At 40.9% G+C, this 13438-nt stretch overlaps 1 pseudogene; it reads left to right on the forward strand.

The window, feature by feature from the left end:
• Positions 1-295: 295 nt before the first annotated feature.
• On the forward strand, positions 296-9880 carry LOC140531220 (taste receptor type 2 member 41-like; annotated as a pseudogene).
• The last annotated feature ends 3558 nt before the right edge of the window (positions 9881-13438 follow it).

The raw sequence follows: 13438 nt of genomic DNA on the forward strand, positions 1-13438 counted from the left end.
TTGGAGGCTTTTAGATGAAGGAGCTTTGGGTTTGTTGTCTTCCTCTGGCTGTATGTTATAATCTTCCTTGTCATCAATGATGTATGAAAATAACTTCTTCACTGAGAAAGTAAGAATCTGTAGTCTCTTTCTCCATACCCACCCCCACCTTTTCTTGCTTTCCCAGTCAGTTATTTGACTTTTGAGCTCTTTGTTAAGTGGAGGGCTCCAGAAGTAGCCTCTATTTCAGCAGTGTCTGCTGCAGCTGTAGGTCTGGGGCCAGGACTGAGGGTGAGGCTGGGTCTGGGGTCAGGCCATGCTCCCCTCTCTGTCAGGTGAGAGACTCTTCCCACGGACCTTCAGTGCTGTCTTTGATGTTTATTGGTTGAAAAGATTAGAAACTGCAGCAGCTGCCAGTGATTCAATGTCCTAAGGTCTGCTCCAGTTCTGTCCATACTGGCACAGTCCATGACAAACCAAATTCTGCTCCCAGCCTGACCTGATAGACCTTCCTGTCCCTTCCTGTCCCTTCCTGTCTACCTTCTAATTATCTTGGACTGGAAGTCTGCTTTAGTACATCATTCTGTGGTTTCTGCAGCTCCAGAATACATTCAGTCAATTTTTCCAGGGTTTTTGAGGAATTTGGTGGCAGAGCTCTAGCAGGTCCCTGTTTCTCTTCTACCATCTTGGCTCTGCCTCCCAAGAACCCTTATTTTATAGGAAATTTTTCTATAAACCAAGCCAAAATCTGTCCCTTCTCAGACTCTCTCATTTGCTAATAATTCTATCATTTCAGCAAAAGTGAAAAAAAATAGAACAAAAAATACATATCTTCAAATATTTAAGAATTTTTATTATTTTGTTTTCTTTTTTCCAGGCTAAACAAACTCAGTTTGAGCCAACTCCCAAAAGGAATGGTCTCCTGCCTCTTCACCATCCTGATGGCCCTTCTCTTGTCAGCATTCATTCTGACAAATAGCTACTAAATCATTATACTTAATCAAGATCATGATCACAATACTTAAAACATGATGTGACTAGGGCAGAGAACAAGGGAACTAAAAATCTCCCCAGTTGTGGACACCATATTTCTCTTAATGCCCCTTAAGGTTAAACTAGCTCCTTTGGCTGCTAAATCATCTATTGATTCACACTGAGTTTGCTTCCACTAACGTTGCATCCACCTTGCCATTTTCATACAAATTGTTCTCTGACCATTCCTTTTCTGGGCTTTAGACCATCTCTAATTAATATGTTATTACTTTCATCATCCTCTTGGATACTTGGTGGCTTTGACACCTGGAATATTTAAAATGCATTTCACATATTTATCTCTATTCTGGTTTTCCTGAAGTAAATTTACTAGCTGGTTGTTATGGCTGGTTCAATTCTTGGCTTCAATTCTCCAGAGGTCCACTGAAGATCACTACTCAATATTATTCTTTCTAAGGGTCTCTGGCAGACTTCAATTCCCTTTCTGTTAGAAGCTTGCCTTCTTTTCCAGGGCAGCTTCCCATGCTTCTTTTTAGGTTAACTTGAATTCTTACTTCATTTTCTTTTTTTTTTGTTAAATTTTATTTTTATCAGATTTATAACAGATAAAGCAATTCAAACTTTTGGTCTGGTAATACTTCTTTTTAAAGCATTTACAGAGGCGGAGCCAAGATGGCGAAGTAGAAAGACGCACATACACATAGCTCCTAACCCACAAACCACAGAATGGCAGAGGGGACTAACCCAGGGCGAACTCTGCACCCAGAGACCACGGAATATTGGACCGAGGGAGATTTCTGTTCTGGAGAGACCTGCAAACCTCTCGCGGGGGGTTCTTCACGCCGGGGACTGGGCGCCGGGGCGGGAAGAGGAGAGCAGCCCTGCCGCAGCTGCGACACTGTGGGAAAGAGATCTGAGAGGGCTGCGGGACGGAGTCTCCAGCGGCCACGCGGGTCCCCACACCCACAGAGGGACCTGCAAACCTCTCGCAAAAGGTCCGTCGTGCTGCAGACACGGTGCCGAGCCCGGACCTGCGGCGGTGACGGCCGCCGCGGCTCCGAGAGACACAGTTCTGAGAGGGATCCAGAGGCGGGATCTTCAGCAGCTGCATGGGCCCCCCACCAACAGGTGACTGACGGGGGTAGGTGAGAGAGTCTCTTTGGCGGGTTGAGAGGGGAGTGAGGTGCCCCCATGGCTCGGGCCCCCCCGGGAGGTGGGGGTTGAGAGGCGGCTGCGGACGGGGGCTCCCCAAACGGGGGGGAGCCTGGATCCATTGTGCAAGGTCTGTGCATAAACCTCCTGAGGGAATTGAGCCAGAGAGGCAGCCCTGCCCCTGACCTCAGCACCTGAACTTAATTCTCACACTGAATAGCAGCCCTGCCCCCGCCAAAAATCCTAAGGCGGGAAGCAGCATTTGAATCTCAGTCCCCAAATGCTGGCTGGGAGGACCAGGAGGCGAGGTGGGTGTGAGGAGAACATTCAGAGGTCAGGCCACTAGGTGGAGACAATGCTAAGAAAAGGGAAAAGAAATAAAACTATTGAAGGGTACTTTATCGGAGAAAAAAAACTTCCTCCCTTCCTTTCTGATGGGGAAGAACAATGCTTGCCATCAGGCAAAGACACAGAAATCGAGGATTCTGTGTCCCAGCTCACTCAATGGGCTCGGGCCATGGAAGAGCTCAAGAGGAATTTTGAAAATCAAGTTAGAGAGATGGAGGAAAGACTGGGAAGGGAAATGAGAGGGATAAGGGAGAAGCATGAAAAACAGTTCAGCTCCCTGCTAAAGGAGAACCAAAAAAATCTTGAAGAAATTGGCACCTTGAGCACTAGCCTAACTCAGCTGGCAAGGGAGGTGCAAGGGGCCAATGAGGAGAAGAATGCTTTCAAAAGCAGAATTAACCAAATGGAAAAGGAGATTCAAAAGCTTACTGAAGAAAATAGATCTCTCAAATCTGGAATGGTACAGATGGAAGCTTTGGACTTTTCGAGAAAGACAGATATCTCAGAACACACCCCGCAGATTCAAAAAATGGAAGATAATGTGAAATATCTTATTGGAAAAACAACTGACCTGGAAAATAGAATCAGGAGAGACAATGTAAAAATTCTGGAACTACCTGAAAACCATGATCAAAAGAAGAGCCTAGACATCATCCTCCATGAAATTTTCAAGGAAAACTGCCCTGAGATTCTAGAACCAGAAGGCAAAATAAATATTCAAGGAATCCGCAGAACACCGCATGAAAGAGATCCAAAAAGAGAAACTCCTAGGAGCATTGTGGCCAAATTCCAGAATTCCCAGGTGAAGGAGAAAATATTGCAAGCAGCTAGAAAGAAACAATTCAAGTATTGTGGAAATACAATCAGGATAGTACAAGATCTGGCACCTTCTACATTGAGGGATAGAAGGGAATGGAATAGGATATTCCAGAAGTCAAAGGAACAAAGACTGAAGCCAAGAATCACCTACCCAGCAAAACTGAGTATAATACTTCAGGAGAAAAAATGGTCTTTCAATGAAATAGAAGACTTTCAAATTTTCCTGATGAAAACACCAGAGCTGGAAAGAAAATTTGACTTTCTAACACAAGAATGAAGAGATCCATGAAAAGGCGAACAGCAAAGAGAAATCATAAGGGACTTACTAAAGCTGAACTGTTTACATTCCTACATGGAAAGACAATATTTATAACTCTTGAAACATTTCAGTATCTGAGCACTGGGTGGGAGTACACACACACACACATGCACACACGCACACATACATAGAGACAGAGTGCACAGAGTGAATTGAAGAGGATGGGATCATATACTAAAAAAAAAAAATGAAATCAAGCAGTGAGAGAGAAATATTGGGAGGAGAAAGGGAGAAGTTATATGGGGCAAATTATTCTTCATAAAAGAGGCAAGCAAAAGACTTATTAGTGGTGGGATAAAGAGGGGAGGCAAGAGAAAAACATGAGATCTACTCTCATCACATTCCACTAAAGGAAAGAATATAATGCACACTCATTCTGATAGGAAAACCTCTCTCATAATACAGGAGAGTGGGGGACAGGGGCACAAGCAGGGTGCGGGGGAGGATAGAGGGGAGGGCATGGGGAGGAGAATGCAATACGAGGTCGACACTCATGGGGAGGGAAAGGACCATAAGAAAATAGAAGTAATGGGGGACAGGACAGGATGGAGGGAAATAGAGTTAGTCTTATACAACACAACTAGTATGGAAATCATTTGCAAAACTAAACAGATATGGCCTATATTGAACTGCCTGTCTTCCAAGGGGAAGGGGTAGAGAGGGAGGGAGCTAAAGAAGTTGGAACTCAAAGTGTTAGGACCAAATGTAATGTTCTTACCACCGGGTAACAAGAAATACAGGTTAAGGGGTCAAGAAAGCTATCTGGCCCTACAGGACAAAAGAGAAGACGGAGACAAGGGCAGAGAGGGAGGATAGAGGAGAGAGCAGATAGGTCACAGGGGCAATTAGAAAACTTGGGTCTGGGGGGGGGAGGGGGAAAAAAGGGGAGAAAATTTGTAACCCAAAATTGTGTGAAATTAAATGTTAAAAGTTTAATAAAAAAAAATAAAATAAAATTTCAGTATAACAAAAATAAATACAAAGGATTCAGAGAACTATGATAAAAAAAAAAAAAAGCATTTACAATATGGACCACAAAAGAATTTTGCTTTTAAAACATTAACCAACTGAGACACAAATAATATTTATGTTGTTACCTTCACAAGCTCTTGACCTAATTGTCTCCACAGTATTACTAAGAGTTAAAGGACCATAGCTTATTGTTGTTGTCTAAAGTCCTATGCCTAATAGCTTAATTTTAGACTTAACCTCGGATGTTCCCCTACCAATAATCTACAATTGAATAGATCTGGTATTAAGTTTACAAACATTTTGAATATAGGAAAATGCCACCAAGAGTAGGGACATTGCAGGGATACAGTATCTCCCCGACTTCATGTCAGTTCCAGGCAGGATTAGATTATCCACTTGCCTTCAGTCGGGCTTAAAGTCTGCCAGGTGTTAGTGGGGAAATTGAGTCAGGAGAATCCTACCTCAGCCCAGGCTGAATAGCCGCTCGCTCACCCTTCCCATGAGATCACCTTAAGCATTTCATACCAGCATCTCACCAGCTTCCTGGCCTCATGGACTGGAGGCTCAGATCGCCTTTCTTGCTACCCTTACCTGGAGTTAGACTCAGAGTAACAGTCACTTAATAGTCCCATAGCATCCAGAAATGGCAAGTTCTAATAACCAGGTTTCAAATATGATTATAATTTCACTTTGGCTAAGGAACATCTTTTCAGGGAAATACTAAGTGGCTTACATGCCTTTCTATACATGTTCTAGTTTCTGATTAAATAGGGATCATAAAATCAAATTTACCATTAAAAGCTTAACTTTTCCATCGATGCCAAATTTTGCCCGAGGTTACCTTCCTCGAGGGAATTTAGACTGAAATTCTTTCCCTCAAACTAAAGATGTCATTGATTTATTCTCAGTCATTAATTCAGTCAAATGTTTTAATACTAATTGCTTTTACCTCACTTTGTAACATGTCCAATTTTTCTCCCCATCACTCTCCTCCCCCTGCTTCCTAATACCTTGCATTCTGATTATTCTTTCCCTCAATGTATCCTCCCTTCTATCACACCCCACCCTTCCCTTATCCCCATCCTCTCTCTTTTCTTGTAGGGCAAGATAAATTTCTTTACCCCATTCCCTGTAGTTGTTATTTCCCGATTATATGCAATAAAAATTCTCAACATTCTTTGTAATGCTTTGAATTCCAACTTCTCTCCCTCCCCTTCTCCCTCACCAGCACCACTGAGAAGGGAAGCAATTCAATACAGGCTAAATATGTGTTCTTTTGCAAAAGACATCCATAATAATCATGTTGTGTAATACTAATTATATTGCCCTCTGTCCTACTCTATCTCCCCTTATTTTCCCCCTACAATTGATGTTGTCTCTTCTTGAAAGTGTTTATTTCTAGTGACTCCCTTCTCCCATTTGCCTTCCCTTCTAACATGCCCCTCATCCCACTTGCCGCCTCTTCTCCTACTTTCCTGTGGTGTGATACTAATTTTCGTATCACATTCAGTGAGCATGTTATTCCCTTCTTCAGCCACATGAGGAGAGAGTAGCTTTATTTTTCCCCTCTCCCCTTCTCCTTTATCTCCTCCATTGAAAAGGATTTTTCTAATCTCTTTTATGAATTATAGCCTGCCCCATTCCATTACTCCCTTTCTCTTTCCAGAATTTTCCTCCATCACCTCTTAATTTTTATTTTATTTTATTTTTTTGTGTGTGGATATCATCTCTTCTGATATAACACACCCTGTACTCTCTAACTAGCTATGTGTATGTGTGTGTGTGTATGTACAATCTCTCCAACTATCCAAATACTGAGAAAAGATTCAAGAGTTAAAAATATTTTCTTTCCATGTAGTAATGTAAACAGTTCAGCTTTAGAGAGTCTTTTATGATTTTTCTTTCCTGTTTACCTTTTCATGTTTCTTTTGATTCTTTTCTTGGGAGGTCAAATTTTTATATATAAATCTGGTCTTTTTTTCAACATGAATGATTGAAAGTCATCCATATCATTGAATAACCATTTTTCCCTTGAAGTATTATACTCAGATTTGTTGGGCGGGTGATTCTTGGTTTCAATCCCAATTTCTTTGACCTCTGAAATATCCCATTCCAAGCCCTTCAATCCCTTAATTTTGATGCTGCCAGACCCTGTGTTATCCTGATTGTATTTCCACAGTACTCAAATTGTTTCTTTCTAGCTGCTTGCAGTATTTTCTTCTTGATCTGGGAACTCTGAAATTTGGCCACAATATTCCTAGGAGTTTCTCTGTTCAGGTCTCTTTCAAGAGGTGATCAGTGGATTGTTTCAATATTTATTTTGCCCTCGGATTCTAGAACATCAGGGAAGTTTTCCTTGATAATTTCATGGAAGATAATGTTTAAGCTCTTTTTTTGATCATGGCTTTCAGGTAGTCCAATAATTTTAAAATTATTTCTCCTGGATCTATTTTCCAGGTCAGTTGTTTTTCCAACGAGATGTTCCACATTATCTTCTATTTTTTCAAATTTTTGGTTTTGCTTACTAACTGATTAGTTTAATTCATAGTCATTCATTGCCCTGAACTCAATTCTCTCCTTCAATGAATTATTTTGTTCAGTGAGCTTTTGAACCTTCTCCTCCATTTGGCTAATTCTGCTTTTTAAAACCTCCTTGTCCTCATTGGCTTTTTGGACCTCTTTTTCCAATTGAGTTAGCCTCTTTGTAAAGCTATTGTTTTCCTCAGCATTTTTTTTTTTTGGTTCTCCTTTAGTAAGCTACTAACTTGTTTTTTAAGGTCTTCTATTGCCTGAACTCAGTTTAAGTTTCCTTTGGAGGCAGAGGCCTTCACTTCTTTTGACAGTAAGTCTTGTTCTTCCTCATCTGAAAGGATGAGGGGAGACACCCGTTCTCCAAGAAAGTAGCCATTTATGGTATTATTTTTCTTCCCTTTTTTGGGCATTTTCCCAGCCAGTTACTTGACTTCTGAGTTTCCTCTCCACAACCAACTGGACTCCAGTTCCACCAAGCCAGCACTGGGGACTGAGATTCAGATGAGCTGCTCACAAACCTCAGGCGATTTAGGCAGGGGCAGGGCTGCTAGGCTGTGTGAGATTAAGATCAACTGCTCAGGTGGGGGCAAGGCCACCACCCAGGGCTCAGTTCCCTCAGGGGGTTAAAAATGAGACTTTCAACAAAGGATGTTGGCTACTGTATGCTTTGGGAGCCCTTGTCTGCTGCTGCCTCTACTGCTGCAACCTGAGGAGGCCAGAGTTATGGGGACACCCTGCTCCCTTATTGGCCAGCCTAAAAGACCCTGTCCCTGACCTTTTGTGCTTCTGGGTTGAGGGATCTGCACTGCTGCTGGAGATTCTGTCCCTGAAGGCTGCTTGGATCTGCTCCTCTCGGTGCTGCGTGGCCAAAGCAGGGATGGGCTCTGCTCCATGTCTGGTGTGACAGACCTTTCCCTTTGGTCTTTCAGGTCACTCTGGTATAGAAATCTGCTCCACTCCATTTTTCTGTGGCTTCTGCTGCTCTAGAATTTGTTGAGAGTTCTTCTTTACAGGTATTTTATGGGCTGTGGAGTAAGAGCTATCATATGTGTATCTTTCCACTCTGCCATCTTAGCTCCTCCCCTAGTTCATTTTCAAAGCTGAGATTATTGACAGGTTTACCATTCTTACTCCCTTCCCTGTTTATTTATCATTAGGTAAAGGCCCCTCCTGAAGGAGTGTTTATAAAGAAAAAGAATAATTTGTACATATAGTCACAAAAAGGTAATTCTTCTTCTTACCCTTACCTATAATAAAAGGACATCACACACCCTATACTCCAAATGCTGGCAGTTTGTCTGGAAGATAGTTGTGTCTTCAGGGAGTGAGTTTGGGAGGAAGTTTGGTACAGTGAAAGTAGCACTAACTCTCAAATTACAAGACATGTATTTGAATCCCACCTCTGATGCCCAATACCTGTGTGATCTTGTGCAAGTCATAACCTTGCTAGTCCTCAATTTTTTGATTCACAAAATTTGGGAATGGGACTAGAGAACCCCAGAAGATCCTCCTAAGTCTTGATGCATGATATTATGGAAAAAAGGTTCAGCTGCCATGACTGAAGCCCAGAGAAATTATTTTCCCTGATCCGAGCAAAGAATGCAAATCATATGCATTTGAAAAGAAACTGAGACTAGTGGAGATTTGCATCCATACAGAGCTTTATGAACCTTTCCTCCCCAATCTCACAAAACTCTCTAATTATGCTGTGCCTTAGAAGGAAGCAGTAGAGCTTTCCCCCTGTACAATCTCATCAAGCAAAACAGGAGTTCCATGAACTAGATCTAAGCAAGGGTTTTCAGTGAAGGAGTGACTGAAATGGTGGAACCATTCACAGTCTTCACCATGGTTCTCTTTGTCTTGTTATGCTTCCTGGGGATCATGGCTAATGGCTTCATTGTTGTGGTACTAGGAAGGGAATGGGTTAGATGCCATTAGCTGTCTCCCTGTGACATGATCCTGATTAGTTTGGGTGCCTCCCGCTTTTTTCTGCAGTGGGTTGGAATGATACACAACTTTTTCTATTTTTTTCACTACCTACAATATTCCAAGGAACCTATCCGCCAGTACTTTGGGATTTACTGGGATTTTCTGAATACAGCCACATTCTGGTTTGCCACTTGGCTTAGCGTTCTCTTCTGTGTAAAGATTGCAAACTTTACTCATCCCATTTTCTTTGGGCTGAAGTGGAGAGTAAAGGGACTAGCGCATTGGTTTTTACTATTCTCCCTGCTAATCTCTTTCATCATCACCATGTTGTTTTTTGCAGGGAACAATGTTTTATATCAAGCATTCTTTCAGGGGACATTTTTTGAGAATGGAACCTTATATAACTTCAATAGGAAACTAGAAATCCATTATTTTTTTCCTTTGAAACTCATTGCTTTGTGTATCCCCTCTTCTTTGTTTGTAGTCTCCATAGTTCTCCTGATTACCTCTTTGCAGAGACATTTCTGGAAAATGAAATGTAGTGCCAACAGTGCCCAGGATCCTAGTATTCAGGCTCACAAAAGAGCTCGGAAATTGCTGGTCTCCTTCCTGGTCCTTTATGGTCTTTCTTTCATATCTTCTATCATTGATAAAATGTTTTCAGGTATTGGGAGCACCTGGTACTGGCCTTGGCAAATTGTGATTTACCTGTGCACATCTGTTCATCCCGTCATCCTTATCTTTGGCAACTCCCACCTAGGAGGGGCACTCATGAAGCTTCTTCTTGTTCTGCCTAAAGCCTTTTGGAAGGACAAGGGAGCATCATCTCCTACCTAAGACATGCACCTCTCTCTCCCATACCAAAGAAAACCAAGGACTGGAGCAGAACATATCATTTGACTTTAAAATTTTTATCCTATTGAAGTCCAGATAAAAGTTGAACATTTTCCTCATTCCTTCTTCTTGTACTCGGATATTCAAATGAATTTGTGACATCATGAATTTAGTAGTATCTGACTTCCAACGAGACCTTATTGATGCTTGCATCTATCTTCCCATCCTGTTTCACTCTTATTCTTCCTTGAGTTCACCATGAGAGGTCTCTAGCCTGCATGAAGGAGGCCTTCCTTGCCCGTGATGTTTGGACAGTGCCAGTGGAATACCCTGGTTGTCCTCTTGTCATTTTTCACCCTTGTCATTTTGTTCCATTCTTTTAAGAAAAAACCCCAGAAATCATGCAGTTTTCAAAAGACATTGTTTTTCCTTTTTGAAATAAACACAGTGTCTTTCTTCAAACAGCCCTCAGGAATGGTCACTTCTGGGTTGTCATTCCAAAATAAAGTTTTCAAGGCTGTCATAGATGCTTCTTCTATCACAATATCCATGTGATGAAATCCTTTTCTTTGTATATTGACAAAACCTTAAAATTTCTGTTTAAATATTATTTTAAACCTTTTTTCTGTCTAGAATAGATACATTACATATCTATATTATACTAAACATATAGCTAGATTATACACATTGAATATATATACATATTTATACCTACACAAACAATGCATACTTTAAAACCTGCATTGCAAGCAGACCAAATATTCACTTGCAAGTATCTAATTTATGATATTAAATTATTATTAGTAGTAGTAGTATGGATGAAAATAATAGAAATCTTAGAATGAATTACCATTTGTTCTAAGATAACTCCCTCTTTCTCTCTCTCTCTCTCTCTCTCTCTCACTCTGCTTTCTTGCCTGCCTCTATACCTATACTATACTTATACCTGTATCTATATCTAAACCTATTCATGTAACCTTATCAATAAGATATCCGTACCCCATCTGTGTTTATATTCATCTCTATCTCCATCTTTGTCTCTAATCTTCACATATCTACAAGCAAAAGATGTGTCTTTTACTCCTTCTTAACAATTTTCCCTTGGTTCTATAGCAGAGACCATTATCCATATTCTTGGACCAGGCTAGAATATTTTACAGAATTCTCTGCTCTTAATGTGCTATTTGTCTAAAACAAGAAGAGAGCAAATGGAAAAAATCTTCCTGAGTCCATTTCTTTTCTCCCCGAAGGTCCTTCTTTTTCTCTCCAAGTTACCAATCCCAACAATCATCATGAATCAGGCAGGCAGACTTTTTCTTCCAGTTACTCAAAAGAAAAAAAGAAACAGCAAGAAATATTCAAAGAGTCCAGCAATTACTATGCAAAAATATACTTTGTGAATTACCCATAGTCTACACCATGATTATTATGCCTACTAGGCACACTGCAAAGTTTGAAAATGAATTTTGTTTTCTTAGTGTCCTCTTGTAATCTGTGGGTCTCATAGGCTCAAAAACTTATTAACTTCGAGTGTCATATTTAGATTTTCCCCTAGGTTTTCTCCTTGGCCCTCACAAAGCCAAAAACAGTCACAGGGAAGAGGTAGGAAGTTGAACAGAGGACAGTCCAGTCATGGAAGCAGTTGTGCAAATAGAAGGGGAAGCCTGTTTTCCAGACAGTCTGGCATAACCTAGCAGAAGTTGGAAGGGAAAGTAGGCCTGGGGAAAGGTGAGTCCTGGTAATAGGATAGTGGTAGTGATGACCCCAGTAGCATAGGACAACAGATGGCTTCAAGGGGAATTGTGGAATGGGGGGGTGGGGGTGGGGGGTCTTAGGGAATAACTGTTGTCAGGAGGCAGCATCCTCCACTGGATGCTGGCACACTAGGATAAATCCCTCTTCATTGCATGTCAGTGAAAGCTCTGACGGATTTCCATTTCCTATAGAGTAAAATCTGAATTCCTCAGATTTCAAGCATTCAAGGCCCTCTATCTTTTGTTCCCTCCCAAACTCTTCCTCCTTATCTCACCTCCCACACATTATTCCCTAAAATTGTGGTCAAAGTATCTACTTTTTTTCTTCAGCATAGTGGCCTGACTCCAGGCATTCCCTCTGCCTGGCATGCCCTTCTCTCTCCTTTCAACTCATCTAAGTTTTACATTCCATTTAAGCATAAACTTTAAGTCCCATCTTCTCTATGAAAATCTTTCTTCCTTTGTTTTCAGTGATTGCTTCTTGCTGAGAAATCCTGAAGGATATATTGAATATATCATTTACTTGTCACTTAAAATGTTCTGTCTTATACTAATTTTATTTATAAGTATGTGTTTATGTCTCTGATGAGATTGTAGCTCCCGTGGAGGAAGAGGGCATATAAGATGCCTCTTTTGAATCCTTTGGACCTAGCATAATGCCTTCTCCACAGTGAATACTTGGAAAAATACTTGATGATGGTGATTGAGAAGGAGAGGTTATGTTGAATCTATTTTTGCATCCTTAGTAACTAGCATTAGACTTTGCCTAAAGTAAATGTTTAATAAATGCTTGTTGAATAAAGCTGAACAGTGATAATGATGGATGATATTGGTGGTAGTACAGACTGGAATAAGAGAATCATCAGAGCTGGGATTCAATCTCGAGTAGTATTTGGGGAAAGAGGAACAGTTTCTCTTTTATTCTGTCCAAAAAAGAGGGCAAGAGGCTGACTATATCTTATCCCTGTGAGTCCGGTTTATGTTGCTCAGATTGCCTTTCCTTACCACTCGTGCACAAACTGTGCTGCAGTGGCCTCTGACACTGGGTCAAATGGAGTGAGATTGGTCTTAAACTCCAAAGTTATTATTTCATTAACTGTTATTTACACATAGAATTTAGGATGGAGTGTTTCCAAATATAGCTTATGTCTAGGTTTCTATAAAAGTGGGTAGAACTAGCTCTTGGGTAACTACTCATGGTAACATGTGGTCTTGAATACAAGACTGACTACATTTTGACCCTACTGAAAATTCAGGAACTTCAGGGGAGGGAATTCAAATGTAGAAATCACAGTGGAATTCTCAAAGATTTATCAACATTACAGACAATTCTCTTTATTTTCTAGGTGCTTCCACTTTTCACAGGGTCCTGTAGACTGACTCAGCACAACTCTGTAGTTTGGACTTTCCTACAAAGTAAACTGAACTTGGGGTTACCATCAGGGCAACACTCTGATATTCTAGTGATTCTTCTTCCTATGAGTCCTATATAGACTCCTGCAAATATAGTTATCCCATGTTTTTTACTTCTCTGAAAATGAAACATGTTTTGGACAGATAATCCCTTTCCTGTTATACCTATGTGGAATGTCCAAGTCAAAACAAAATGTTTTGTTCTCATAATGACTTGGCTTTAGTCCCTTTATAGCTAATCCATCTGGGGTCAGGGGCACCTGAGTAACCCTGTTCTCATTTCAAGGAGTATACTGCTCAGGAAGTTTCTCTTCTCAGGGTTTGTCATAGACCTGAGAAGAATCCTCCAAATCTACACTGTTTAAAACCTCTCCTCTCTTTCACTAGAAGGCTC

The sequence above is a fragment of the Notamacropus eugenii genome, chromosome 3 (genome assembly GCF_028372415.1).
Source record: "Notamacropus eugenii isolate mMacEug1 chromosome 3, mMacEug1.pri_v2, whole genome shotgun sequence".
Classification (NCBI taxonomy): Eukaryota; Metazoa; Chordata; class Mammalia; order Diprotodontia; family Macropodidae; genus Notamacropus; species Notamacropus eugenii.